The following is a 14,016-nucleotide window of genomic DNA, read 5'->3' as shown; positions in this document are numbered from 1 at the left end:
CTCTGTGGCCAAAAACCAGCAACTAAAAATGGCCTGAAATGGTCCGAAACTCACCCGAGCCACTCGAGATCCCGTCTGAACATACCAACAAGTTTCAAAATATTTTACGGACTTAATTGAAACCTCAAATCACATCAAACAACGCTAAAACCACGAATCATACCCCAATTCAAGCTTAATGAAACTAAAAAATTTTAACTTCTACATTCGACGCCGAAATCTATCAAATCAAATCCGATTGACCTCAAATTTTGCACACAAGTCATAAATGACATAACGAACCTATGAAATTTTTCAGATCTGGATTCCGACCCCGATATCAAAAAGTCAACTCATCGGTCAAACTTCCAATTTAAACTTCTTATTTTCGCCATTTCAAGCCTAATTTAACTACGGGCTTTCAAGTAATTTTTCGGACATACTCCTAAGTCCAAAATCACCATACGAAGCTATTGGAATAATCAAAACTCTATTCCGGGGTCGTTTACTCAAAAGTCCAACTCTGGTTAACTCTTTTCATTTAAGTTTCAAAAATAAGAATTGTTCTTTTAATTTAATCCCGAATCATCTGAAAAACCAAACTCGACCACACACGCAAGTCATAATATACATTACAAAGTTGCTCATGACCTTAAGTCGTTGAACGAGACGCTAATCCTTAAAAGGACAAGTCAGGTCGTTACAAATATACAATTGAAATATGGTTCATCCATGATATACTAACTCCATAGAATGACTTAGAATTAGATTTGAAAGTGTATTTGACGTATCAAAGTGGAATTAGTATTTAAATAATTCTAATATTGATTAACTTCATTTGTCGTTATATTTGAAAATAATTAGTTTTATAATAATAATTCTAAAATTTATTTTTAAAAGGTAAAATGACCGATACACACTTCGTATTGGAGAACACATATTTCATCTTAATTTGAAGGACATATGTTTTGAAAAAACCTTATGAAAATTGTAGTCATTTTTGTAATATGATACTGAATCTAAAAATGACTGATATATCTGTTTTTTGGTAATTAAATTCCGATATTTTTTTTATATTATGATTCTTCAAAAGGCCATCAATATAAATAATTATATATATATATATATATATATATATATATATATATATATGGTTCGTCATATAAATTTTAGAATAAAATGGTTCACACGTAAAAGTTTTGAGCACATGTATTTTATATTAATTTGAAGGAAATATCCTTTGGGGTAAGCTTACATAAATTGTAGTCATTTTTGTGACATAATATTAAACCTAAAATGATCGAAATCGTTATATATTTTTATTATAATTATTCAAACAGTCATCAAATTAACATTAATTAAAAAATTATATCTTTCTTTTAGAACTATTGGAATGAATGACTAGGTCATATAATTTCTAGGGAAAAAATGGATAATTAAGTAATGTAAAGTCTAAAAATGACTAATACTAAATGTGTATTTTACAACCAAAAATTTATTACGTATAAAAAAACCACGGAGAGCCAATTGTTAGAATAGATGAAAAATGAAAATAATAATAAATGTCAACTAATTTTGAATGCTTATTGTTTCATTCTTATTTATTCTAGTATGAATTTTAACCAAGTTAATTTTTAATACTATATTATAATTGATTCGACTTTATTTCTAATTTCTGCCATCATCGCTAGTCTTTTTTTTTAAATATATCTATTTAAATCAAGATTATTGCCAACCTGAAGATAGTTTTACTTGTATGATAATTTTCAAAAAGAATAAAATTGATTTTTTTGCTAATTAGTTGTTCCAAATACTTAATTATTTATTTTCAGCAACAAATGAATATAAATTATGTTTTATTGATTTAAATTCTTAATATTAGCTCATACCAAATTTTAAATATTATTATAATTATATTTTATCGAATAAAAATTCTTTTGTCAAATTGTAAGAAAATCAAATTAGTGGGAAATCCTCCATGCAACTCATGTTCCAAAAGAAGAAGAAAAAAAAAACAAAAGCAAAATTTTGTAAGATCTCACAGATTTGACAATCACTATATACCAAAAATGAAGTTTAAAATTCGATTGTCCCTTTAGAAATCATAATTATTTTTGCAGTCAAGTAATCCACTATTTCAACTAAATTTATTATTATTTAATATTTTTTGTAGATGTCATAAATTATCTTGGTACAATAATTGATAATATCTGAGTGTATTATTGATTGTTGCTCAATATTTTAAATAATTATAATTGTCAATTTAAAACTTTTGAAATTAAAGATACAATGTAGAATAATATTATTAATGAAATAGTTTTATATATTTTAAAGTATTTTAGTATATAAAGGAGTTTCACCTAAATCAAAACATAAAAAAGTTACTCTGTTATCTTCCAAGAACGTGGTACATCCTCTTTCATTTTTGATTTAATTTTCGGTATTTGTCCAAAAGGTAAAATTCTAAATACCAAGTGGTTACGTCCTCTTTCGTTAGTCTTTTTAATACTTTCCTTTTCTTACTATTCATATATAATTTAAGTGTAAAGATTTATATAAAATAAAATATTAATATTTTTAAGTTCTAACTATTAAAATTTTCTACGTAGTCCAAATAAGGAAGAATATAATATATAAAATTTAGTTGATTTTGTAGTCCTAAATATTAGAAAAATAATTAAATGAGTATTTCTACATATTAGAAAAATAACTAAATTACAATTTTATCCAATGTAAACTCTATTTTTAAAGGGTAAAAAAGGAGAACGACATTTCACTAAGGGCATTCGTGCTTTTAATATAACTAGTCTTAGTGTACGCGCTTTGCGCGTGTATCTATATCAATGAATACATAGCTTTAAAGAATTAGATTAATACTATTCATCCGTTTTAATTTAGTTTAACTGGATACATAATTTAAGAATGTAGGATGTCACGACCCAAAATCCATTAAAGGTCGTGATGGCACCGGACACCGATGTCAGGCAAGCCAACACTAAATACTTAATTCAGGTCTCATTTTAATATTTTTAAAATCGTAAATTTACTTCAATTTATTTAGTAAAAGATGAATTTACAGAATAAATAACAATGTTTCCAATTCCAATATTGAACATCCCATTATCGTCCCAAAATCCGGTGTCACAAGTGCATGAGCATTAACTAGAAATGTAAAATAAAATACAACAACTGTCCGGAATACAAATTGGACAGAAAAAATATAAATACTCTGAAAAAGACTATGTTGGCTGCGGAACGTCGTATAGAATGCAACTCACCTAAGTCCCCGCCATAATCACACATCTACGCGCACAAGGCCGCTAAACATATGCTTACCTCCACAAAAATGTGCAGCATGAGTAAATGAACGCGTATCCAGTAAGTATCCCGCCTAACCTCGAAGAAGTAGTGACGAGGGGTCGACTCGGACACTTACTATTAATATAGCAGTGATATAGTATAAACATGAATTATATAAAACGGCTGTAAGCTCGATATTTTGAAGTAAATAAGCAATTCCTTTATAATTAAGAAATCTCAAAAAAATTATTTCTCATCATTTAACAATTCAACTCAGGACAAAGAGGCAATAGCATTATTTAAAATTTTAAGGCAAGCAATACAAGCATTCGCAAATCATGCCGAGGTCGTACGGCCCGATCCAACAAATATTTAAACTGTGCACTGCCAGAGGGTCGAATAACGCGAACCATAGATGCATCTATTTACTACCGAGGTGCTCGGCCCGATCCACAAATAACAATTATTTTCAAGCAAATACAAGTTTCTCATTTACAGTCAAGTATCTCATACAAACCTTCAAGTAAGTGAATTTAACCTTATACAATTCTTTTATCAATTTTCTGTCATGACTAATTGATTATATTAGCAAGTAAGGGTACAAACATTCCAAGTATAGCATGGTACGGGTCCTAAACTACCCGGACAATAGCATAATAGTAGCTATGTACGGACTCTCCTCGCCTCGTACGTACATATCCCCCACAATTAGGTACAAACATTTATTTAATTCACCTATGGGGTTAATTCTCTCTTACAAGGTTATAAAGGAGACTTACCTTGCTCCGAAATTCCATAACCGGTTCCAAGGCTGCTCCGACAATTCAAACCGATGCCCGTCGCTCCAAAACTAGTCAAATATGACGCAATCGAATCAAAATATACTCTAATACTCATAATTAATCATTTTATAACAATTTTCAACTCCGTTTGAAAAGTCGATAAAATCACCCTCGGGCCCACGTGCCCGGTTTTCAAAATTTTTCGAAGATAAAGTTTACCCATAGCCTCACGAACTCAAATATATAATTTTATGTTCGATTCCATATTTAAATTCGTGGTAAAAATCCAAAAATACCAAATTCTAGGTTTTCTACAAAAATTTCATAATTTCTACTAATTTTCATATTTAAATCCATATATAAACCAAGTATTTAACTTGCAATAGGTGGGAATCACTTACTTTGACATAGATGATGAAGATGGAGCTCCAAAATCGCTCCAAGACCTGCTCCCATGGAGGAAATGAAGTGAAAATGGCCAAAAATCCCGTTTTAAAACAACTCACTGCCTAGTCCGACCCTCCTTCGCGAATGCGGAAATCCCCACTTGTTTGCGAAGGCCAAACCTGAACGACCTTCAATTTTCCTCTTCGCGTTCGCGATCCAAGCCTCATGTTCACGAAGATCCAGGCTCCACTTCTTTGCGTTCGCGGGCCCTCCTTTGTGTTCACGAAGGCCAAATCCAGCACCCCCAAATTTTGTTCTTCTCGAACACGGGACTTCCTTCGCGTTCGCGAAGAAGGAAACCAGACACCAGAATCAGCTGTTCCAAAACAACTCCAAATGATCCGAAACCACCCCGAAACACACCCGAGGCCCCTGGGACCTCGTCCAAACAGACCATCCTGTCCCAAAACATGACATGAACTTAGTCGAGCCTCCAAATCACATCAAACAACGTCGAATTCATGGATTGCAGTCATTGCACCTCATTCCAAGCTTAATGAACTTTAGAATTTCAACCTTCTACATTCGATGGCGAAACCTATCAAATCACGTTTGATTGACCTCAAATTTTGCACACAAGTTACATTTGACATTACGGACCTATTCCAACTTTCGGAATCGGAATCCGACCCCTATATCAAAAATTCCACTTTCGGTCAAACTTCTCAAAAGCCTTCAAATTTCTAGCTTTAGCCAAATGACTCCAAAATGACCTACGGACCTCCGAATTCACTCCCGGACGCGCTCCCAATACCAGAATCACCATACGGAGCTATTCCCAGACTCGAAATCCTAAACGGAAATTGATAACATTGAAATGCACTTCAACCCAAATTTATAAAATTCTTCCAAAATGCCAACTTCCACAATAGGCGCTGAAACGCTCCCGGGTCATCCAAAACCCGATCCGGACATACGCCCAAGTCCGAATTCATCATACGAACCTGTTGGAACCTTCAAATCCTGATTCCGAGATCGCTTACTCAAAAATCTAACCTTAGTCAATTCTTCCAACTTAAAGCTTGCGAAATGAGAATTTTCTTTTCAAATCAACTCTGAACTTCCGAAATTTCAATTCCGACCACGCGTACGAGTCATAATACCTGAAGTGAAGTTGCTCATGGCCTCAAACTGCTGAACCACGCGCTAGAGCTCAAAACGACCGGTCGGGTCCTTACATAGGAAAGGAATTTTTTTAAAATGTATTATTAATTTTTTAAACGAACTAAAGAAATAGTGTTATCCTTTTGGAATGAATAGAATATTAAATAATATATTTGAGCTCAATAAAGAAAGAAATATTGCACCACAAAAGTCCTCAGATGCTAAGAGTTTAGTTAATTGAAAATAATTTTACTTATGTGATGAATTTGTAAGTTAAATTTAATTTTTTTGATAATTTATATTTTTCTCAACATTAAAGGTAATAGCTTATTTTTTGTTATTCAAATTCTTAATATTAGCTGATACAAATTTTTATAATTTTAACTGCAATTATAATTTTATCTACTAAGTATTCTATTTTCAAAGAATAAAAATTTTGATCTGATATTTTTCTTTTGAATCTTTATTTTTATTGACTCTTGGCAACCATTTTTTATCTATTTTATATTCTAAAATATTTATATTTGTTCTAATTATTCAATGTAGTTTTAAAATAATGTCATATAAAAACCAATCAATAAAACTGTCACGACCCTAAATTCTCACCTTCGGGATCATGATGGCGCCCTAACATTTCACTTGCTAGGCAAGCTAACGTTAGAATAATATTAGTCATTTTTAAAAATATTCAGTTGAAATGACAATAAATCAACCAAATATCTGGAATAAATATGAAATAGAAAAGTTTTCTACAATTCAAAAACTGGTAGTACAAGTCACAAGCTCTACAAAGTTTACTAAAAAATCTCTAAATACAACTGTTCCAGAATAGAATCAACAATGCAGGAAAATATCAGTGTGATGATCCAAAATGTCATCTTTAAATTTAATAATTAATTCTATATTCTAAGACCTCAAAAAAATACTATTTATCATTCCTAGACTTGCATGCGTAGTTCGTAAAATTTTCCGGAAAGTTTTTAGGTGAAAAATGAATTAAAATATGAATTAGAGCTTTAAAACTCAACTAAGTTGGTTTTGGTCAACATTTTGAGCAAACGGACTCGGATTAATATTTTGATAGTTTCGGTAGGTTCGTATCATGATTTGGGACTTGGGCATATGCCCAGAATCAAATTCCGAGGTCCCTAGCCCGAGATATGGAATTTTGATGAAAAATTAAAAGTTTAAGTTCAAATAGTGATCGGATGTCGAATTATGTGCAAACAACTCTGGAATAGAAATTTAATGATTCCAACAGCTCCGTATGGTGATTTTGGACTTAAGAGCGTGATCGGAATTTTATTTGGAAGTCTGTAGTGAAATTTGGCTTGAAATGGCTAAAATAGGAATTTTAGTTTGGAAGTTTGACCGGGGAGTTGACTTTTTGATATCGGGGTCGGAATCCAGTTCTGAAATTTTTTACAGCTCCGTTATGTCATTTATGACTTGTGTGCAAAATTTGAGGTCAATTAGACTTGATTTGTTAGGTTTCGACATCGAATGTAGAAGTTGAAAATTCTTGAATTTCATTAAGCTTGAATTGGGGTATGATTTGTGATTTTAGCATTGTTTGATTTGATTTGAGGTTTCAAATAAGTTTGTATGATGTTTTAGGACTTTTTGGTGTATTGGGTTGAGGTCCCGAGGGCCTCGGGTGAGTTTCAGATGGTTAACAGATCAAAATTGGGACTTAGTTGCTGCAAAAGCTGTTGCAATTTTTCTGCTGGAAATGCTGTCAAAATCGGGCTCCCTATCAAAATCGGGCTCCGTGTCAAAATCGGACTCCCAGTCAAAATTGGACTCCGTGTCAAAATCGGACTCCATGTCAAAATCGACTGTCAAAATCAGACTCCCTGTCAAAATCGGGCTCCCTGTCAAAATCAGGCTCCCTGACAAATTGCGCTCCGTGATAGATCTGTAAGTTATAAAAACAGGGGACTTCGTCCCATTTGCCATTTTTTACGAATTGGAGATTGAAGAGAGGCGATTTTGATGTATTTTCAAGGAAAAACTTTGGGGTAAGTGATTCTAACTCGGATTTGGTCAATATACACGAATATATCATTGATTTCACCATTTAATTAGTGTTTTGAGATAGAAATTTGAGAAACCTTTAGAAATCTCATAGAAATGAATTTTTGAGATTTCGGTGTCGATCCGGAGTCAGATTTGAGTGAAACTGGTATGGTTGGACTCGTAATTGAATGAGTTATCTGATTTTGTGAGTTTTGCTGGATTCTGAGACGTGGGCCCCACAGGTATTTTTGAGCTAATTTCGAATTTTATTGAAAAATATAGTATTTTCTTATGAAATTGATTCCTATAATTTTTGTTGACTGTATCGAATTAATTATGACTAGATACGAATCGATCGGAGTCGGAAAATCGAGGAAAAAATATAATACTTGGTTAAATTAGAGCAAGTCGAAGTAAGTGACTTGTCTAACCTTGTGTGGGGGAAATTTTCCTAGGATTGGTATTGATGTGATTATTGAAATGTGTTGAATGTCGTGTATACGAGGTGACTAGTGTGTACACGGGCTAAATGTGAAAGATTATATTTTTAAATTATGTAGATCACTGTTGCGCATTTATTAAATTATTTTATCTTGTTATATTCTTCATTATTGATCTGAAAATATATACCTTAAATTTGTTTGAACTTTTCCTGCTAATTATTTTACCTGTTTAGTTGAAACTTGTTTTCTTTTATTCTGTGCATTATTTGAAGGTTGATTTTCTTTAAATTAAATATTAATAATATGAAGTATTTGACATTTTTAAATTTGATATTGAAGCAACGTATTAAGATTTTAAAATATTATTTTCCTGAATTATTTATTCCTGAATATTTTTGTAAGATTTTCGTACTCATTGAGATGGAGCCGTGAGTTCTTTATTGTAGAAAAATATTATTGATGATTTATTTTGGCATGAGCCGTGAGCTCTTTATTGTGGAAAAATATTGTTGTTGAATTATTTTGGCAAGTTAAATTATTTGAGCACTTGAGGTGCAAATTATGATATATTGTGATATTGATATGGATGCGGTGGTATAAGGTCTGGGTATTGAAACGCATGCGGTGAGATAAGGGTGACTTGATACGCGTGGCTAGTAGGGGGAACTACTAGAAGTCATGCAATGTGATAAGGATGGCTAAAACGTGGGATGCTATTTCAGAAAAAATATTTTCTTTCAAATAAATTGTGAAGGCTCCCGCGGTGAGATAAGGAAATGAGATATTATGAATTTATTTATGATTTGGGACTACGAGGCGGTACCTCGGGAGTGCCCTTGTTGATATTGATTTATGGCCGCATGTGCCTTTGATTATTTGTTGTGATTTTCTTGAAGTTGAAAGGAAATTTTGTTTTGTTTCCACGAGATATTAAATGCCATTATTTGGTGTAATTAAATGTGACATACTACTTGATTCATTTACATTGTTATTTTATCTTATTATATTGTTTAAACATGTTACCATGTCATTATTTATTCTCCAGTAGGGCCTGACCTGACCTCGTCACTACTCTACCGAAGCTAGGCTTGGCATTTACTGGGTACCGCTGTGGTGTACTCATACTATGCTTCTGCACATTATTTTGTACAGATCCAGGTACATCTTATCAGACCAGGCATCAATAAACTAACTGTACGAGGAGACTTTGAGGTATATCTGCCAGTGTTCGCAGACTCTGGAGTCCCATTCTATCTTACTATGTTGTCTCCCTTATTTGTTTTAGACTCTAATGTATAGAGACATGGAGAATAAATTCTTAGAAGCTTATGACTTATTTCTACCGGGTTTTGGGAGTTGAAATTATTTGAATTGTAGTTTATTTATTTCAGATATTTATTATTATTCCGCATTAATAGGCTTACCTAGTATTAGAGACTAGGTGCCATCACGACATCCTACAGAGGGAATTTGGAGTCGTGACAATCAGAAGGTGACTCTGAGGCCTGCGAACGTGACAACAAGTATACCTTAAGTCTCCACAACAATGTCCGATCAATTAGTAAGATTATCAACAACACCGAGGTACCTCGATCTGCACAAAAATATGTGCAGAAGTGTAGCATGAGTACACCACAACGGTACCCAGTAAGTATCAAGCCTAACCTTGGTAGAGTAGTGATGAGGCCAGGTCAAGACACCTATCAGACATATAAACATGTACAATATATTACATAAAGCTAAAAAGGAAAGAATATCAATATAAGGCCAATAATAGAAGAATTTCCAATTCAATTCAACAATGAAAACAATGATAACACGAATGGCATCGAGCAAACAATCAAGCAATTAAGCAACAATACAGTCAGAGTACAACTATAATATAAACACGGCATGACATCACCCATCGTGCTCTTACTCTCGTCCTTACCATGAAATGATGAATAATTTAAACACAATTAAATACAATTCCAATCTGAACATAGTAAAGTGTCTAATGAGTTATTAAGCCAATTTAGGATTTAAATAAGGTAAAATAGGGGATAGGTTGTACAAATAGAATATCAATTGAACTTAGTTTAAGAATATATGATATCTGATAAAATATTATATTTATACAAATAAGACATTCAATCAAATCTTAACGAGGTAAATATGGGATTTATTAAAGTAATATGAAATAACAATTTTCGTGTAAATTACTCGACAATAAGATAATGAGTAAATTTGTCACGACCCAGAAATCACACCTGATGTGATGGCGCCTATCCCGATACTAGGCAAGACGACAACATTAATAACCCATAATTTTTTAAATACTGAAAATATAATATTTAAATTTAAGAGTAAATCCCACAAACATAGATATAAACACTCCTAAAACCTGGTGTCACTGAGTACATGAGAATCTATGCATTACAAGTTTGGGAAACCCGGTCTATAATAATCCAAGACCAAATACAATAAACAAAAGGATAGGGAGGGAGAGACAAGGTCTGCGAAACATAGCAACTATCTCTGAATCTTCGAAAAATCAACTGTGTGAAAGAATAAACACTCATTGTGTCTGGGATTACCTGGATCTGCACACGAAGTGCAGGGTGTGGTATGAGTACAATCAACTCAGCAAGTAACAATAATAAATAAGGAACTGAAAGTAGTGACGAGTTTCTCAGCTAAGTCCAAATACAGTACTTTCCAACATAAAAGGGTAGGCATGCTCTCAAGTTCAACATTTAATATTTTAAAGAAATTTCATATCAAATTTGACTAACACAGAGAATAATATTTTTCTGAATTTCCAAAATAGTGATATACGACAGCTGAAATGCAGCAAATAATGCAATCAATGCATCCCCTCAGAGTAACAATCACTCAGTCCTCCCATTCACTCCAACCTCACAATCACTCATTCCTCACATTCACTCAGCACTCAGAACTCGCACTCAGTAGGTACCTACGCTCACTCGGGGTATGTACAGACTCCGGCGGGGCTCCTTCAGCCCAAGAGCTATATCAAGCCAATCATGGCATATAACAATGAAACAAGTTGCGGCGTGCAGCCCGATCCCATAAATATCCACAACTAGGCCCTCGACCTCACTCATTCATCAACCTCTCCAGTCTCTCGGGCTCAAGATATCATAAAAATCAGCCCAAAAATGATAATATGATGCATCAATATATAACAATAGAGACTGAGATATGATATGAAATGAATGAACATGACTGGGTGTGAAATTACAATTTGAACATATAATTCAACCACAGAAATGACCCAGTGGGTACCAACAATAACAACATATGCCTAAGAATGATTTTTTAATACGAGTCTCAGCTCAATTTTCTCTAACACATAGAGAATGTACGGATATCAACAGATTATTCAACTATATAGTCCTATGGAATATGACCAAATCACAATTCTTACGGTGCACGCCCACACGCCCCTTACCTAGTATGCGCGTCACCTCAAAACCAATCACATAACACATAATCCGAGGTTTCATACCCTGAGGACCAAATTTAGAACTGTTACTTACCTCAAATCGTGTAATTCTTTATTCCTCTATGCCCTTGCCATGAGAATTAGTCTCTGAAAGCCTCATATCTAGCCACAATTAATTCGATTCAGTCAATACCAATTATTGTAATTAATTTCGTAAGGAAATACTAATTTTCCAATAAACATCCAAAATGAACTCAAAAATCGCCCGTGGGGACCACGTCTCAGAACCCGACAAAAGTTACAAAATATGAATGCCCATCCAACCACGAGTCTAACAATACAAATTCACCAAATTCCGACATAAACTCTACCCTCAAATCTTCAATTAAAGTCTTTGAAGATTTCTACCATTTTCAACCCAATTCTTAACCATTTGAACTCAACAATCTTTCCATAAACCTTTTTGATACGTATAAATAATACTCTTACACTCAAGAATCATACTCTTAATCACCCATATTTACCCAAACTCGAAATTGAATACTAGGGGTTAGACCTTACCTCTTGGGTGAAGATCTTGTGATATTTCCATGTTGGATTTCAAAACTTGAACAAGATCTTGATGAACAAAGCTTTTGAGCTTCTTCCTCTCTCTAGAACACTCTCCCTTCTCTCCAAAAATGTTAGATTTTTGCTCCAAAATGAGCTTCAAGGGCTATAAATCGAAGTTAGGTCGGGTCAAAAATTAGAAAGAATTGAAGCCCCGATGCAGATTTGCGATCACATATACGATCGCATAACACGTATGCGGTCCGCATATTGGCCGCATAATTTGGCCTCCAATACTGGACGTGACTGACCCGATATGCGGTTACTATGCGACCCGCATAACTGTTCTGTGGTCGCATAATGCACCACAGAACGGGTCTGCGGTCGTATAATGCACCGCAAATTTTCCTCAAATCTTGCCTCACAACTACTTCACTCTGCGGCCATTATGCGGTCCGCAGAGTGATTCTACGGTCGCATAATGGACCGCAGCAACGCATTTTTCTACCACAATTTTCCTTTATTCTCCAGTGCATTGTTCAACCCCTTCATACTAATTGATCTACCTCGACACCACAAAACCTTAATTTCCTTAGCAAAAATTCTCTGGAGTCGTTACACATAAGTCAACATCTAGTCAACCTTTCAACTTAAATTCTAAACCTTAGAACTAAATGTTCCAAATCATTCCAAAACCTCACCGGACCCGAACCAAATTACCCTGGCAAGTCAAGTAACAATCGTATATCACAATTTGAGCAGTAAATGGGGAAATATGGTTTTAATTCTCAAAATAACCAACTGGGTCGTTATATTCTCCCCCTCTTAATTAAACGTTCGTCCTCGAATGGGTTTAGAATCATACCTAGAGTCTCAAATAAGTGTGGATATTTGCTCCGCATCTCCCGCTCAATCTCCCAAGTAGCCTCTCCGACTGGCTGGCCTCTCCAATATACCTTCACTGACGTTATGTTCTTTGACCTCAGCTTTCGAACCTGCCGGTCTAAAATAGACACTGACTCCACATCATAAGTCAAATTACCGTCCAACTACACTTTATTGAAATCCAAAATATGAGACGGATCCCCGACATACTTTCGGAGCATGGGTACATGGAACACTGGATGAACACCTGATAGACTAGGTGGCAAAGCAATTTCATAAGCCCAATTTTCTTAAGTATCTCAAAAGGCCCAATATACCAAGGGCTCAACTTGCCCTTCTTCCCAAACCTCAACACACCCTTCATTGGTGAAATCTTGAGCAGAACCTTCTCACCAACCATGTAAGCAACATCATGGACCTTCATGTCGGTATAACTCTTCTGTCTAGACTGCGCCGTGCAAAGCCGCTCCTGAATCACTTTAACATTCTCCAAAGCATCCTGAACCAAGTCAGTACCCAATAGCCTAGCCTCACCCGACTCAAACCAACCAACCGGAGACCGACACCGTCTCCCATATGATGCCTCATACAGAGCTATCTGAATACTCGACTGGTAGTTGTTAACATAAGGAAACTCCGCGAGTGGCAGAAATGTATCCCAAGAACCTCCAAAATTAATAACACAGTCGTGTAGCATATCCTCCAATATCTGAATAGTGCGCTCAGACTGTCTGTCTGTCTGAGGGTGAAATGCTGTACTCAACTGAACCTGTGTGCCCAATTCTCGCTGCACTGCTCTCCAAAATTGTGATGTAAACTGCGTGCCCCAATCTGAAATGATGGACACTGGCACACCGTGTAGGCGAACAATCTCGCGGATATAAATCTCAGCCAACCGCTCCAAAGAATAATTAGTACCAACTGGAATAAAATGTGCGGATTTGGTTAACCGATCAACAATCACCCAAACCGCATCAAACTTCCTCAATGTCCGTGGGAGGCCAACTATGAAGTCCATGGTAATGCGCTCCCATTTCCATTCCGGAATTTCAAGTCTCTG

Source organism: Nicotiana tomentosiformis, chromosome 3 (assembly GCF_000390325.3).
Source record: "Nicotiana tomentosiformis chromosome 3, ASM39032v3, whole genome shotgun sequence".
NCBI lineage: Eukaryota > Viridiplantae > Streptophyta > Magnoliopsida > Solanales > Solanaceae > Nicotiana > Nicotiana tomentosiformis.
This window is presented reverse-complemented; position numbering follows the sequence as displayed.